The 17,832-nt window shown below is 41.3% G+C and overlaps 1 long non-coding RNA gene across 2 annotated transcripts in view; it reads left to right on the top strand.

The window, feature by feature from the left end:
* The window catches only part of LOC129144217 (uncharacterized), a 34,866-nt gene extending 17,719 nt beyond the window's left edge, over positions 1 to 17,147 (top strand). The window contains exon 3 of one of the 2 annotated variants that reach the window (XR_008548427.2): positions 15,619 to 17,147. This is a non-coding gene — a long non-coding RNA (uncharacterized LOC129144217). Of the gene's footprint in view, positions 1 to 9,711; positions 10,205 to 15,618 lie in introns of those variants that run through there. The other variant, XR_008548426.2, reaches the window with a different exon arrangement.
* Positions 17,148 to 17,832: the final 685 nt, after the last annotated feature.

The raw sequence follows: 17,832 nt of genomic DNA, 5'->3' as shown, positions 1-17,832 counted from the left end.
TGATGTTTATGGACTACATTTTAGTTAAGAGAGTGAGGGGACATCAAACAGCTGTCTGGACATCTCCAAAGCCTGGCTGAGTAGATAAAATGTCTAGTCTATTTCCAATTAGCCTTTTCTTCTTTTTTTCTTTTCGGCCACAGGTGATTGCTGTTTGGGAATCCCTGCATCCTTTGAGAGTCCCCACTGGAGGCAGCGGGCCTAAAGCTCAAGTGGCTGTAGGCAGTTGAAAGGCTGCAGTGGGAAAGGAAAGGCCTGGCGGTGGGGGGGACAGAAGGCAGAAGCAGCAGGGACTTGAAGGGGTATATCAAAGTGCTCCCCTACAAGAGGACAGAAGGGGGATCAAAGGTAGTAAAGTGAGGGAAGGAGCAAAAGCAGTGGGAAAGGAGTGGTCTTAAAGGGGTCAGTTGGGTGCGATCTTATGTTTCCAAAAGAAGACAACGAAGTTGCACATTATCTTTAGTAAAATCGTGCCAACAAGAAGGAGGTGGACAGAGGTGGCAAAGCATATAGTCAGCAGGGGTTAGGGAAGGTGGTTTCAGCCAACTGAGAAGTTCCTATGGAAGAAACAGGATCAAACAAAGCAGGCCTCACAAAGAGCCAGGAAACATTTTCCAATGCACAGTTAGGAAGTCAGACCCCACCTGAGAGAAATAATTGGGAAAAGAGACTTCCAGCCTAGAGAGTCAGGGAGTAATCCTCACTAAAGACAGAGTCAGGAAGAAAAATATCCAGCCCAGCAGGCACCTTTCAAACAAAGAAGCCTGGGCCCCTAGCCCAGCTTCTACTTGCCTAGGCCTCTTACCCAACGTCTGTGTTTTTGTTGTTGTTGTTTTTGAGACACAGTCTTGCTCTTTTACCCAGGCTGGAGTGCAATGGCACGATCTCAGCTCACTGCAACCTCTGCCTCCCAGGTTCAAGCCATTCTCCTGCTTCAGCCTCCCAAGTAGCTGGGATTACAGGCGTGTGCCACCCCGCCTGGCTAATTTTTATATTTTTAGTAGAGATGGGGTTTCACCCTGTTGGCCAGGCTGGTCCCGAACTCCTGGCCTCGAGTGATCCGCCCGCCTCGGCCCCTCAAAGTGCTGGGATTACAGGTGTGAGCCACTGTACTTGGCCCCAACTTCTGTTCATCTGGGCCTCTAACGCAGCTGTTAGAGTGTACTCAGACTCGTAAGAATCAAAATTTGCCCTTACTGTGCTTCATTTGTCCTGAGCAGTGGTTCAGGACTCTGACTCACCAGTGGATCCCTGATCAATCAGTCAGGAGTGAAGATACAGGCTTCAAAGGTGAGTACTTAACATCCCACCTTTGGTCTGGAGGGGTCCAATAATGAATCTGGCTCTACCCAAGTTGCGGCACCATAACTGTTAAAGATAAAATTATTCACACCACTTGTTAAAACAATAAGGGAGACTTTATTAAGGAGGACTGTGATAATGGGGCTTTTCGGTGGATGAGAGAGACTGGGCTTAACTCCAAATATAACAAGGAAAAGGAGAGATTTATAGCCAAGGAGCAGGGTGGGAGGTAGATGGTCAGAAAATTACTGAGATGGTAGGGTAAGTCTTTGCTAAATTGACCTAATAGGATTCTTGCTGAAGGCAGGCCAGGGTGATCACACATTACCTGGGGGATGTGGGGAATCAAGAAATTGGTCAGATATCAAGGGCGGAGGACTCTGGCTAAACTGACGCGACAGGATTCTAATTAAAATTGAACAATGCAAAGATGGACACAGAAATGCAGAAATCGAGGACTGGCTGGGAAGAGCAAGCAGAGAAGCCTGATTAAAGCACACGTATGTTTATTGTGGCACTATTCACAAAAGCAAAGACTTGCAACCAACCCAAATGTCCAACAATGATAGACTGGATTAAGAAAATGTGGCACATATACACCATGGAATACTACGCAGCCATAAAAAATGATGAGTTCATGTCCTTTGTAGGGACATGGATGAAGCTGGAAACCATCATTCTCAGCAAACTATTGCAAGGACAAAAAACCAAACACCGCATGTTCTCACTCATAGGTGGGAATTGAACAATGAGAACACATGGACACAGGAAGGGGAACATCACACTCCGGGGCCTGTTGTGGGGTGGGGGGAGGAGGGAGGGATAGCATTAGGAGATATACCTAATGTTAAATGACGAGTTACTGGGTGCAGCACACCAACATGACACATGTATACATATGTAACTAACCTGCACGTTGTGCACATGTATCCTAAAACTTTAATAAAAAAAATGTAGATCAAAAAAAAAAAGTTTGATCGAGGAGAGACTCTCTGTCAAATCAAACACTGCTTTTGTGTCCCCCAAAATGTTTAAATACTCACTTTTTCTTAAAGACAGGAAAGGCATAACATTATTTTTAAGAGAAATACAGATACTTTATTAATTTCAATAATCCCCCAAACTTAAACATTGAGAACTATTTAATGCCTAACAGTATGGAAATCCTTAAAAAATTTTTTTTTAAATCTAGGTATCTATATTCAATTCTATGGAACATTATATTACCCTTAAAAATAATTATAAAATAGTATAAAATTATAAGAAGTATTTGAGACAATGTTTAAAAAATAAAGCAAAATATCAATTTTGCAGCATTACATTCATAAAAAATAAAAATGTTCAGGGACAAAAATGTGAACAGAATATGCAAAATGAAAATTAATTTATTGTTTGAAATGGTTAGTATTATGCACTGATTTTTTTGGAAAAAATTATCTTTAATCATTTTATTATGTTCTTCAGTTTTCAGAAGACCTTCAAAGTACCTGCCTTCTTTTCTTTTCCACTCACTAGGCTTATATAGATACTTTCCTAGGGAAATAGAGTGGCCCAATTTAGCAGAAAATAACACAGGATACATGGTCAAATTTGAATTTCAGATATGTAGCACATCACTTTTTTAGTGTTATTAACAATATGTTCCACGCAGTATTTGGGACATGCTTATATTAAAAAATTGGTTTTCTCCTCCCAGAAATTCACATTTAACTGAGCTTTCTGTGCTTTTTCTGGCAACCCTATGGGGAAAGAATGCAATATCTTGATGAGCTGCACCCAGGGCCCCTGCGTCTTGGGAAGGGAGCTTGCAGGACATCTTCTCAGGTACCAAGATACAAAAATTATTTTTCCTACTCCACACTATATTGTTCTTTTCAACATTTTTACCATGGCCTGCTAGATGGAAAATGTCTCCCTCAGAGGATAGAAAGAGGCTGCAGGAAATGAAACCCATTAAATTATTTCAGAAGATGTTTAGCACAGCTTTCACCTCAGCCTGGCCCACCTCAGCAAGACCTAGAGGGGAGGTGGGGAGGAGGCAGGGGGGCGGGGGAGAGAGGAGTCTAGGAGTGCAAGAGGAGAAGAAAGTGCCCACAGTACCACAGGAGGGTAAAGAGACCCGCATTTCTTCCACATTGGCCTTAAAGGAAATAAAATTGTGGGCCCATTTGGATTCTTATAAAGCTGAAAATGTACCTGTCCAGGCTAGAGCCAATTTCCTATTACTGCCTCTAGGACCAAGCAGTAGTCCTAAACAGACTACCCAAGATTTCCAACAGGCTTGCTGCAGTGCCTAGTTCTAATATAAAAGTTCTGGAATCTAAAGCAATAATTTAGGAAACACCGTAGAAAGCACCCAGTGAAAATCCTGTAATCTGACAGGTTTCGTTTGCATGGGAAATGGGACTGCTGCCTCCTGTAAACTCTCTCACCAGCAATGTGCAGAGTCACTCATGCTCCCTCGCTGGGACCTTTCTCTTGCCTGTCTCCCATCCTAGTCTCCTGCCCGGTCCCCATACTGCACTCCATCCACCCCCGATGAGAACAGCAGACCAAGGTCTCACATTGACCAGAGTGCCCTTGAAGGCCCCACCTGGAAACTGCAGTGCCTGAAAACTGCAGGTAATTTGAGCACCATCCCCTTCCAGGGTTTTCAAAATTTCAAATGAAAAACTTCCTCGGTGTGCTGCAGTTTTTCATTTCTCTATATAAACCCTCTGGTTTTCCACCCGCCTCTGCTACTTGCCTTCAAAGCCCTACCTCTTAAGTGATTTGCTCCCACTAAATATGAACACATGTTGATAGCTAAGCCTCAGAATAGTCTTGGAAAATCATCCCTACTCCTTAGAGGCCCCACAGGCATTGTGGATAGTAGAAGCAACCTAGGATCTTGAGGCAGAAAGCCTGGATTTGAGTATTTGTTACCTGATCTTGGATGACTCAACCGCTTCAGATTCTTTGTCTGTTAAAACAGAATCCAATCCATCCTACTTATCTCATAGATTTGTTACATGGAAAACATGGGAGGAAATGATGTCAGTGTGGTTTATAAACTGTAAACCTGCTGTGCTAATAATAGCATGCATTTATCAGTATTCATTATGTGCTAGGCACTGAGCTCTATGTGGCTTATCTCATTGAATTCTCACAAGGTAAATATTATTCCCATGACAGATGACTATGCCAAAGCACAGAGAACCTAAATGTCTTGTTTAAACATCATGCCAGCAGTAAATGGTGAACCTGGGATTTGAACCCAGGCCATCTGGCAGTTGAGCCTACTCACTTACCTACTCTGTGCTACTTCCCAGTATAGCAGACTCAAATCATTATTAGAAGCTGAGGCTGAAGCTGCTCCTGCCCTGGCCTCTCTGGGGTAGAAGGCAGTGCTGTTGCCATCGGCTCTCTCCTGTGACACTCCTTTCTGTATCTTTAACTGTGGATCCCTTTGTGAGGTTACCTTGGAAGAATCAGAACTATTTACTGCTTAAAAATGTCTTTCCTGGCTGGGCACAGTGGCTCACACCTGTAATCCTAGCACTTAGGGAAGCTGAGGTGGGCAGATCACTTGAGGTCAGGAGTTCGAGACCAGCCTGGCCAACATGGTGAAACCCCATCCCTACAAAAAAAATAGCCAAGTGGCATGCCTGTAGGAATCCTAGCCATTTGGGAGGCTGAGGAGGGAGAATCACTTGAACCCAGGAGGCAGAGGTTGCAGTGAGCCCAGATTGCACCACTGCCCTCCAGCCTGGGCTACAGAGCGAAACTCTGTCTCCAAAAAAAAACAAACAAACAACAACAACAAAAAAAAACGCCTTTTCTTTGTCTACCTGTTAAGTTTCAGGGGACCTATCTGGTTAGCAGCATATACAAATTTGGATAATAATAAGCTGTGCCACAAGGAGTCCCGCTATTCCAAGACAGATAACAAAGCAGAAACAACTGAATATATAGTTGTGAAACTTTGGGCATTCCACTGGCAGCTGGGTGTAGCGTGGGATTTCTCAAATGTGAGTCAAGTACAGACATGTTTTTAAGGAAAAAATATTCTCGTTGATCATGACGACCACATCTACCTGCCCCCAGTTTAAGAAATGCTGATGCATGGTTGAAAAGGCAACTCCAAACCTGAACTTAGGAAGTCGATTCTTGTCCCGCCTTCGCCACTACCCAGCCAGATCATTATTGTTGCCTCATCTGTAAAATGAGACAGTCTAGATCAGAGCTCAGAGGAGGCTGCAAATCCAAAATGGGTGGGCATGTGACCCAACAGTATCCAGACATGGTGAAAGCAGTAGCAAGCAGCAACTCGACCCAACACACTGTGGCCAAGAGGCAACGCAGGCGCATTTGCTCTTTATCTTCTGATTTTCTGCCAGCAGCCTGGCATCCTTGTCTTTATGCAAAAATCTACTGATTCTAAGTATTGAAACTAATACAACAACGTTTAAAACATTGGGAGAACCAAACCAAAGACACCTCGGTGAGCCAGAGCTATGTCCCAAAACGCACCAGTTTGACACTTGAAAGAGTTTTCAAACTAAGTCTACCTAAGTTTCTGTGGAGCTATTGTGAAGGCTGCGTGGTGATGTGGGGTGGCCAGCCCTTCCCCTACGTCAACCAGAACAGTTCTATCTACTTTTCTAGTGATATTCCACCAATCTAAGAAATGCTTCCATGGCTAACCACTGGAATAGCTGATATTTAAGGGAACTTCCTGCTTTAAGATCCACGTGTCTGTCTACAACTGTAGAGGTAGATGTAGATAGAAAAGTCTTTATGGTAGGCTTGTTTCAAAGAAAAAAGAAACTGTTCCGTGGATCCAGAGGGCTGGAGCCAGGAGTGTGTCACCCCCTTGGAAGCATCACCTCAGTGCTGTGCTTCTGGAGGGCTCAGTTTTACTATGCACCTCTCCTACACCTTTGCCTTTCACCAAAAACTGAAGCATGAAATCACAGTTCTAGAAAGAAAGGCCCAGCTCTAAAGAAATACCAGGTTCAAACAGCCAGCCAGCCTGTCTCAGTCCCTCTCAAGTTCTTTGGGTTTATTTAGCAGCAAATGATGGTGGTTCTTTCCTGAAAATGGTTCTCTGAAAAGCAATTCTTTTCCGAATGTAGCTCAACCTTCCCCTGCTTGTAAGTTGTTCTTAGATCTTTCACTGCCCGTGTGTGTATTCTGTGGAGAAAGAGGCTGTCATGTTTAGAGTGCACGCAGCAGTGAAGCTGAAAGGGACACAATAATGCAAGGGTTTGGGAGCCTCCCTTGGAAATGTGTGAGGGAGTTTTTGCTGCATTCTCACAGTTGAAAGGATGTGGGGTGTTGACAATCCTGGCAGACTCGAGCTCAACAGATGAAAACTGCTGCTTGGATTTGGCAGGGAACCGGGGTGTGTGTGTGTGTGTGTGTGTGTGTGTGTGTGTGTCAGACTTGTCTACCTTCTTTCTTTTACCAATAATTCAAATGGTTCTACAATTATTTTACCACATTATTAAATCCCTAACCTGACAGTGGGAGATTTCTTTAGGATAGTCTAAGGAAACTGAGGTGGATATAACAGAATGAAAATGAAGGAAAGCAATACAAAGACATTATCAGGAAAATCTCTCGAATGTCACAAGATGATTCTTACTATAGTTTCTCAAAGAGAAATGCCTCATAGAGAATGAGGTGGAACTGAGATGAAACCATTCCACAGATTGCATTTACAAAGGGCTTTATGTCGAGAGAGCAGAAGAAAAAAGTAAAGGACCATGTGATGTTTTCTAAAACCCATCCGTGCCTCTAACACTCATCTCTACAAATCTGGAAATCGCAATTAGTGAGATTTTCCGGGATTTGCTTCACTTCCTATGACCCCTCATCCTTCTCTTGAGAGGGAAGATGTATTAATTCCCTGCATCTTCTTTCCGTTTGGTCCACTTTATCATGAGGTGGACACTGTTCCAGCACTGGTCTAATATTCTTCTGTATTTTAGTGTCTTTCTCTCTGGCTGAGTGAAGTTACAAGCCTGCATAGATGTCACTAACTTTCCTGAGGGTCTGTCCACATCATGCTTTGATTTTGTTTTTATTTTTGTTTTTGAGACGAAGTCTTGCTCTGTCACCCAGGCTAAAGTGCAGTGGCACAATCTCAGCTCACTGCAACCTCCCCCTCCTGGGTTCAAGTGATCTTCCCGCCTCAGCCTCCCAAGTAGCTGGGATGACAAGCACGTGCCACCATACCCAGCTAATTTTTGTATTTTTAGTAGAGATGGGGTTTCACCATGTTGGCCAGGCTGGTCTCGAACTCCTGACCTCCTGATCCACCCACCTCGGCCTCCCAAAGGGCTGAGATTACAGGCGAGAGCCACCACACCTGGCCAGGTTTTTTTTTCTTCAGAGGAGCTCATATGAGTTTGGGAATAGAAACACAACAATAATGCCTTTGATAACTTGTTGTAAGAAAATCCCCTCCCACACTGCCGCACACTTTTCACTCTCAAAGGCTTTGAACTATTGTGTTTCTAACTGGGATCAATGGCATGACCTTTCTTTGCTTTTAATGCACACCCATAATGACAGGTAGTCTGCAAAGCAGGGTCTCCGCCTCTCTTTTCTGTCTGTTCAGGATAAACAATGCTTTAAATGCACTATTAGCCTGTCATGAGGTGGAGCTCAAATATGAAACATCAGTGGCAGCTCTAACTCAACCTGCATGACCTTCTGTGTTCCTGTATTGTGTGCTTTAAGTGTAAACTCAAGCACAGACGTTGCTGATAAAAGCACTATTATTTAGATGTTCATTGGCCGACCCTATATATTAGATGTTCTTTTGCCATTTCACACAAATTGACGTTTTGACAGGTGCCATTTTATTTGGCTGGCAGGACTTCACTGTTTTTCTCTTCAGCCCTCTCCGAACAGCTACAAAGGTACAGATGCCAAGCTAATATAATAGGTAGATTTGTTGGCCAGAGGTGATTGTCAGAAGCCAAAATTGACAAGTTCTAGAAAAGATCCTAGCAGTGTGTGCATAAGCTATTTCATGGTATTTTATTTCATAAGGTGGTTTTAATGTAGTTTAATTAATTCTTTTTCTTTCCTCTGATGAATTATTGATCTCTCAGTCTTGAAATGAAGATTCAGATAAATACTTGGCAAAGCAGATTTGATGACCCTTTCTGTTTTACTATAAGGAGGACATCCATCCTCTTTATAATCGCTCCGTGGGCTTTGCTGAAGTATTATTTAGTAGCCTCTCTGGAAAAACACAACACTCTCTTTTTGGGTATAATACCCTGCAGAAAATTTATATTTCCTTCTTTCTGTTGATATAAGGAGGTGAGTTTCATGGAAGACTATAGTTATTTGGACAATTCTTGGCCTCCTCAATTGATTTAAGACAAAGAAAATAGGTATATTTCGTTAGTAATATCTATGGCGACTAAACTTTTCTGAGTTTCCTTCCTAAAAGAACGTTTAGAGAATGTAGCACCCCTCCTCCACTTTTTAAAAAAGCTTTTTCTCAACAAGAAGGTGCTGCCATTTGTATTATGCCATTTAGGTACTTAATTTCTATATTCAAAGCTGGATGTTGAACTAAGTAAGCTACCATGCACCTGCTACACTCTCATTTGCCCTCATTATCTTAAGGATATGGTTGGGATATGGTCATGCTTGTAGAACTTGATGAACTTCAGATCTCTCAGAGGCTGTGTTTTTTATACATGTCCCCCATCAGCCTCCCTCAACCTTTGTTCAGATTCTTTTGATGGGGCTGTGTGATGCCTGTCTGCATTCTGCCCTTCGCCCCTGACGAATTCATTCAGAAGAAGTCAGAGTTGCTGTTCAACCAAGAACATAAAGAGGCCCTTCTCCCTTGGAAACCACTGTGTACCTTTGATTCAGATCTCTCTCAATCTGCCCTAGGAACTTCTAATAAAAGAATTAGGAGGAATGTTGACATTCTCTGTGTCTGGAAAGGCAGGAGGGCCACCAAAGAAAGAGAACCTATGAGGATGTGCAGCATAGGCAGTAGGGCACTGCCCAGACCACCTCCTCAACCCCCAACTTCATGAAGGACATGCCCCGTCAGGGATTTCTCAGCTGTGGAGAACTCCCTTGACCAAGGTCACCCCCCTTCCCAGAGTGGCCCACATGGAATAAAAAGGCCGGGCCATCTAGGCCCACCTTGGGACGCTTCTGAAGGGCCATTTCCACTCCAGTGCGCCCCACGGGCAGGGGCTGTTTTGATGCCTGCATGACAGCTCAGCTTCTTCTGCCCACACCTTCCACAGATGTTGATCCTGAGGGCAGTCCCTAATCAACACCCTGCACACTAAACTCTGGGGGACCCACCCTGTGGCAGAGTGCTTATTTGGAAAAGGAAGGGACATTATCATGATCTGCTGTCTTCTTTATCATTTCCAGATGCTGGTCTGTTATCACTAACAATAATTACCACTAACCTCTCTGGTAAGGAGACAACACCGAAACAAAACTGGACTGAGAATAAGCTCATAGCAAAGGAGGAAAATCAAAAGTTTTTACCTCATCAGCAGCATCAATGACGTGAAATTGCCAGGCATTTCACCTCTATTACTTCAGTTAACTCTCACAAACATTTGATAAAGCAGATCTTATCCTCATTCTGTGAATTAGGAAACCGACCTGGAGATGGAGAATAACTTGACTAGACCACAGGGATCAAATGCATTTAAGCCTCAGTCTTCTGCCTCCAAACCCCAGCTAAATGTTGCTGTATTCAACATATAGTTAAATAATGCCTTACACATGTACCTTTTGAAAACTGGGCCTTGCCTGCAAAAGATATTGCTTTCAAACAAAGTTATATTGTACTATACTGGTGTAAAGTTTATTTTGTGGTTTAAGACAGTATCTAATAAAGTCTGTGTAACATGGAGTTTGAATCAAGTTGAGTCCTCTAAAATCCATTGAATAGAGAGGCTGAAACTCTTAACAGTTTTGTATTCTGTCTCTCTGTTCCTTCTGTTTTCTGCTATTAATGGACAGACTGTGTATGAGGATAGATTAGCATTTTCGAGAACGATTTCATCAAAATGCAGCTCAGTCCTTTGACTCCTGCTAGCAGGTTTCCTGGACTCCATGGTAGGCATTTTATGTCCCTCCTTCACCCCTGGCTTCCTCTTTATCCTTTGTTGTTAGTTTGTCCTCATTTCCCCCATTACTTACATATTTGTTTCATCTTTTAACCTGCTGTTTATGTTCCTCTCAGCTGTTTCAAATCCTTTTTAGAAAGTCATTTCCATGTTCTTCACCTCATTACTTCACCTCATCTTTTCCCTGTAAGAAAGGTACCAGAATAATAACTTCTTAATCTTCTAGAAACCACACGGATATCTGAGCCAGCATGGTAGAGGGGTCATAATTATGCTTCTCCCACACATTTGTTAATATTAGGGAGGCAGAGTTACACAGTGTAACAAGCCTAGGATTTAGAGTCAAATGGACAGGGGCTCAAATCCCAGCCCTACCAATGAATGCTTTGGGCACATTCATCTTTGTACACATTAACCTCTCTGAACATAAAATAACACAACTTGAAATGTTGGGTAGAGTAAGTAATGTATTTGAGGCATCGGAAGTTGTTCAATAAATGGGCCCTGTCATTTTCACTAGATTTTAAGCCCCTCGTGGGCAGAGAAGGCGCCAATTCAACTCCAACCTCTCAAATCATGCCTGATAGTATTAAGTGCACTCTAAAGTAATGATGCATCACTGAATGGCTGTGAATGACATTGTGGTGCAGGGAGAAGAGTGATGGATTGTGAGCTCTGCCATTAGCCAGTTATATGGCTGTTGGAAGCCTTGTTAGGCCTCTATTTCTTAAGAAGTAAAATGAGGTATAACTGGATCATTTCTGTGATCCCTTCCAGGTTTAAGGTTGATGATTTTATGGAGTCTGACAAATGTTTGGTCCCAAAGATGGGTAGGATAGATCAGAGATGTCCCCATCTTCTCTCTCTCTCTCTCTCCCTCCCTCTCTCTCTCTCTCTGCTTCACCAGACATTGGCTGTGTACTGAGCTTAACTTTGCCTAAGGCTGCCTCTCACTGAGCTCTGCAGGAGAGGGAAGGGAGACTTCCAAGGATCACCAAAGGCAGCAACAAGAGAGCTTCATCCCCTATCACAGCACCTTTGAAAGGGACAGAAGCCCTAATACCAGCCAAGATTGTGTATTATTCTGATTGAATTTGCTGGCCCAAAGGAAACCTGAAAAACACTGAAGGAAGCTTAGGAAGCTCCAAAAAGGAGAGATGGCCTTTTCATTAAGGGTGATTAACTTTGAAGATAAGAACTTTGTTCATTAGTCTGGAATCACAGATGTTTTCAGATTTCTGTTTTCTCCTGGCAAAATTCCTATACTAGCAAATCTGGTAACTTCTGGTCAGGTGATATGGATATAAAAGACCTAAGAGTCAGGCAGGCTTCCGGTATGAATTGTAGGTATTCATTGTACAATTCCCTCAACTTCTCTGTATTTTGCAATTTTTGAATTCTTGCAGGATCTCTTGTAATCTACATGACTTCAGATAGGTTAACCACATTCTGTAAGCGTTGGTTTTCTCACCTGTTAAAGAAGAGGGTGGGGGTAATAATACCTACATCTTAGAGTGTTGTGAGGAATATGTAAAGTATCTAGCATATAAACATCTAAGAAGAAAATATCAAGGTTGGCCGTCAAATAATGCAGGAGTTAGGTGTGCCAACCTCTCTGCACAGTTGAAAATCCTTATATAATTTTTAACTACCCCCCCCCAAACTTAATTATTAATAGCCTACTGTTGACTGGGAAGCCTTACTGATAACATATACACTTGATTAACACATATTTTGTATGTTATATTTATTATAGACTATATTCTCACAATAAAGTAAGCTAGAGAAAACTTTATTAAGAAAATCATGAGGAGAAAATATATTTGTTCATTAAGTGGAAGTGGATCATCGTAAAGGTCTTTATCCTCATTGTCTTCATGTTGAATAGGCTGAGGAAGAGGAGGAAGAGGAGGGTTGGTCTTGCTGTTTCAGGGGTGACACAGGTGGAAGAGGTAGAGGAGGTGGAAGAGGAAGCAGTAGAGGCAGGCACACTTGGTGTAACTTTTCTTGAAAAAAATCCACATGTAAGTGGACCTGTGTAATTCAAATCTGTGTTGTTTAAGAGTCAGCTGTAATAGATGTTATTCCTAATCATAGGGGCTAGGCTATGTTTTTGACCCACAGTGAAAAATGGTGGATAAAATAGAAACATCCTGCCTCTGTCCTCTCCCTGGCCATGTTGTAACATAAAATATCTCTGCCTCCCTCACACCTGCCACACCTCCAGGAACTCTCAGCCTTTGGAAAAGGTATAAATAGCCCGCAACAATGCAGCCTGGTGCTGAAATCACCTCCTGGAAGTCTCTTAGGCTTTTCTGATTCATTACTCAGCTTTTTGGATTTGTTCATTGTTTTCCTTCTATCACTTGGTTGCTTTAAGTTTTGTTCTAACAGCTTATTTCCAGCAAGTCACTCCCAACCGGGGGCACCTGGCAGACCCAACTGATCCCCAGTGTGTGTTGGGACCAGACTAGGAGAACAGCAAGTTTTAAGTGCCTCCTGGCTTTTAGATTCCTAAAAGGGCCCCTAAAGAATAGTTTCTTACAAAGAAGTAAAATCCTTTTTGTAATTAATTGGTTCATTAATGTGTTCCCTATAGATGTAGTGACAAATATCAGGGATGTTAAACCCCATTGTTTTAAGTGGCCCAGCAGACTTGGCCTATTTTGTCAACCTATGCATAAGATAAGTCCTCCTTTCACAGTCTTCAAATTAAGACCCTAGCTTGACAAGCCATTCTTTGCCAAACACTCTACTTTTCGTCTGGTGTGACTTACAGTTTATATGCCTAGATAGCTAATACTAATTGTGCCAGGTATGAAACTAAACACTTGCCATTTAATGACATGCAACATTCCTAGAAGTTAGTTGCTATTGTCACCCCACTTCACGAATGAGGAACTTGTGCTTAGCTCAAGCAGATGCAACTTGTTAAGAAGCAGAATTGGGATTTGAATCTAACAGCAAAGTCCAATTTATAAAGTTTGCAGGGCATTCCAACCTTTTTTGAGCCATAGACCTCTTTAGTAGTCTCATGAAGCTTATGTTCACCTTCTCAGATTCATGTTTTTAAATTTAAAAAAATTAGAAATTACAAAGGAAAGCAATCATATTGAAATACAGTTATCAGAACGATTTAAAAAACAAATGTGTGATACAGTAATGTTATTAACACATTGAATAGCAAGATATAGTGGCAGTTTCTGGGTATAAACAATAAATTTTGAGATAGTTGCAACAAACAAAATGTGCTACAAAAGTATCTGTGAATTCTATTGGTGATGGGTACTCCAAAAACTACTGGGGATAGTCTCCTGCATTCATAACTGAAGAAAATGCTAAATTTCTCCTTAAAAGTTAGGGGAAATAAAAATGTAATTTTTTCTGGCTGGGTATGGTGGCTCACACCTGTAATCCCAGTGCTTTGGGAGGCCAAGGCGAGTGGATTACTTGAGGTCAGGAGTTTGAGACCAGCCTGGCCAACATGGTGAAACCCCGTTTCCACTAATAACATAAAAATTAGCTGGGTGTGGTAGAGTGCGCCTGTAATCCCAGCTACTTGGGAGGCTGAGGCAGGAGAACCACTTGAACCCAGGAGGCAGAGGTTGCAGTGAGCCGAGATTGTGCCACTGCACTCCAGCCTGGGCAACACAGTGGGACTCCATTAAAAAAAAAAAAAAAAAGTCTGGGCCCGTAGGCTCACACTTGTAATCCCAGCACTTTGGGAGGCCAAGGCGGGCAGATCACAAGGTCAGGAGATTGAGACCATCCTGGCTAACACGGTGAAACCCCGTATCTACTAAAAATACGAAAAACAAAAAATTAGCCAGCCGTGGTGGCGGGTGCCTGTAGTCCCAGCTACTCGGGAGGCTGAGGCAGGAGAGGCGGACCTTGCAGTAAGCCGAGTTCACACCCCTGCACTCCAGCCTGGGTGACAGAGTGAGACTCTGTCTCGAAAAAAAAAAAAAAGATGTGATTTTTTTTCTCATCCTAGTTTGTGGGCTCCCTGAAGTCTCCCTATGGACCCAGGCTAGGAACTTATATAAAGAGACTGAATCTTAAAAATAATTTAAGACTTGAAGACCTGCATTATCCTTCATTTGTTCTACATGCATGTATGAGCACCTGCTAAGTGCTAGGCGTTGAGCTTAGAACTTGGTATATGAGAGTTGAATACGATTCTGGACCTACTTTCATTGCCTGCTAAGGGAATCAAATGTATAAACTAATAATACACATGACAACATAGAACAAGATATAAGCAAAGTATTGTGGATGCACTTGTTTATGATTTCTAAGGGTAAGCTATTGTCTTTCCCCTCCCTCTGTCTAAGCAGTCTGAAATAAACTTCTGTAATTACAATCACATTTGTCTCTTCTTTCATTGATCAAAAATGCTTTCCAGTATGCATCCATGCTAAATTTGGGGCTCTTCCAATTAGTTGCTCTATTAGGGTCTGAGTATCTAAAAACAGGATAGTCATTGTAGGGAATCAGTTACACAGATGGTGGGAGAACTGAGAAGACAATAGGGAACTGTGAGGCAACTGAGACATTAGAGATGGAAGCCATTAATACCCATAGGCTGGAAGAACAAAGGGAGGAGGTCATGTTACCAGAGTCCAGACGCTAGGATAGCCCACTGAAAGCTGGAATTATAGTGAGCCAGCATTCAGCAGGAGTTGGAGCCACAGGAAATACACAGCCATGGCAAAGAGAGGAGAAAAAAAAACCTTAACTTCTCCCTTTTTCCCATCTTCCAGTCTCCCTACCAGTACCTCCCATTGGACAAACCTAACTGGGAAACGTGAGAGCCTGAGAGGTACAGGCTGTGGGAGTCATCCCTTGTATTATAGAGCAGAGCTGGGGGAAAGCAAGAGGTGAATCAAAAGGCAAACAAGCCCCAAGCCAGCATAGTTGCATTCCCTGTTGACATGCAGTGCTACTTCCTGTCTCTTCTCCTAGACTATGACTTTGAAAAGTTATACCTCTGATATGGTTTGGCTGTGTCCCCACCCAAATCTCATCCTGTGGTTCCCATAATGCCCACATGTCTTAGGAGGGACCCAGTGGGAGGTAATTGAATCGTGAGGGCAGTTACCTCCATGCTGTTCTCATAATAGTGAGTTCTCAGAAGATTGATAGTTTTATAAAGGGCTTTCTTCCCCTTCACTCATCTTCTCCTTCCTGCCACCAGGTGAAGAAGGATGTGTTTGCTCCCCCTTCCACCATGATTGTAAGTTTCCTGAGGCCTCCCCACCCATGATGAACTGTGAGTCAATTAAACCTCTTTCCTTTATAAATTACCCAGTCTTGGATATGTCTTTATTAGCAGCATGAGAACAGACTAATACAACCTCTTTACAAATATACCTGTTAAATTTAGTAGTATTGATAAAATAGAATTTTACCTAGTGGTTGAATTTCAAGCTCACTCTTTTTGTCTTTACTGTGTGTATTGGTATTCACAGGAGGGTGTAAATATCTCCCCAAAACACCTCTTGTTTCCTTATTGAGTTACAGAAACTTCTTTTACTACTAATCTTTCTTTGTCATATTCATACTTCTAGATTTTTGGTTCTCACACCTCAAATTTCAGTATGACATTACTTTATCAGCCATAACCACCAGCCAAATTATTGGTGTTTGAAAGCCAAACTCCATACACAAAATTAAATCTTATTCTTTTATACCATTTCTATGGCAAATGTTTACTTCCAACATCTTCATTTATCTTGCACATTCAAGACCTTCAATGAAAAAGAAAAAAGAAAGAAATGTAACCACCACCTGTGATCCACTAACTTCTTTAGTTTCCTAACAGGGGCATCAGAGTTGTTGAAGATATAGTCCACATTACTTCTAATGGCCAAGTTATTCCATCTGAGTCTCTATTGGCTTTCCATTAAGTCTCAGATACACCCCCCAACCTCTGTTGAACTGACACAGATCTACATTTGGTTGCCTCCAGACCTATTAGCGAACACCAGAGACCTTATTTCTTCTTGTGGAGGTCTGAAGGGGATTTCTCAAATCTGCTAGTGCCAAAGAATCTTTAAGTTTCTCCAGAAACTTAGGTGTTACTCTCTTTCTGAATATCTGAAATAACCCACTATGGGGCAAAGTTTCCTTCTATCTTATACCTATACCTCGAAGCATGAATTCTCAGTGGAGGTAACATTGCCTCCAAGAGGGAAAAAAAATTGTTCTTGGTGGGGAGGGAAGAATAGGGGGAAAAAACTTAGATTTTTAAGTTTGGGAATCCTCCAAAGCTCAACCCTATCTGAAAACATCTTATTCCTTAGTATTTAATTTCTCTTGTTGGAGAAAAATTGCATTTAATTTTAAACTTAAATAATTCATTGATTTAATTTTTCTCCTTTAGGGGAAATAATAATCTTTTTTAGGTGGAGAAACACTGCCCCAAAGGATAAAGAGTACTTTCTTCTTGCCTTTCACCTCCTTGATACATTTAATAGAATTTTTCACTTCGCTTATGAAGTTTTCTTCCTGGCTTTCTTCATGTGTTAGTCCTTTCATCTTACTTAGACACTTTTTGACAACTAGAAGTGTGGATTCTAGTTGTAAACAATAAAAATTAATCTTAGTGGATTTGACCAACAAAAAATTTTATTTATAGATTATTGTGATATTAAGAAATTTTCCAAATTACATCAAAAAAAGTTTAAAAAGCTAGAAAGAATGATTTGATAAAGAAGACAAAGCAGAAATTTATAAAAATAAAAATGAACAAAAACAGATAAATCCAAAAGCTAGTTCTTTGAAAGGAATAATAAACACCTCTAAAACCATAGATACAGGAGAGATTAAACGTATTATAAATAAATATTACATACAACTCTATGATGAAACAGTTTTAAATCTAGAAGAAATAATTTTGTAGCAAAAATAAAATTAGAAAACCCAGTAATAAGAAGAAAGCTTGAAAGAAACCAGTTACCATAGCAGATATTGGAAAATAATTATAGATCTATCACTGGACAAATAAAGCATCCAGATCAGATGGTTTCACAGCCGAGTTTTAACCTCTTAAGAACAGGTTATTCCAATGGCGTCTAAAATATTCCAGTCCTTATAAAAAGATGAAAACTCCTCCAATTTATTATGAAGACTAAATAACTTTAATAAACCAGGAAAATTATTACAAAACAATAAAATTTGGGATTAAGCTCATGCATATAGAAATTATTCTATCTTTTTTTAAGGAGCAGGATAACAGGACTGAATCCAGAAATTATGACATCTAAATAAAACCTTAACAAATAAAATCCAGCAACATATTGAAAGAAATGAAACAGTATACATTTTAAAATTAAAAATAATAAATTGAGACTTACTGTGTAAATTAACATGTGAATGAGTATCAAAAAGTCTATTAACATTATTACAT

Source organism: Pan troglodytes, chromosome 5 (assembly GCF_028858775.2).
Source record: "Pan troglodytes isolate AG18354 chromosome 5, NHGRI_mPanTro3-v2.0_pri, whole genome shotgun sequence".
NCBI classification, from domain to species: domain Eukaryota; kingdom Metazoa; phylum Chordata; class Mammalia; order Primates; family Hominidae; genus Pan; species Pan troglodytes.
This window is presented reverse-complemented; position numbering and strand designations above follow the sequence as displayed.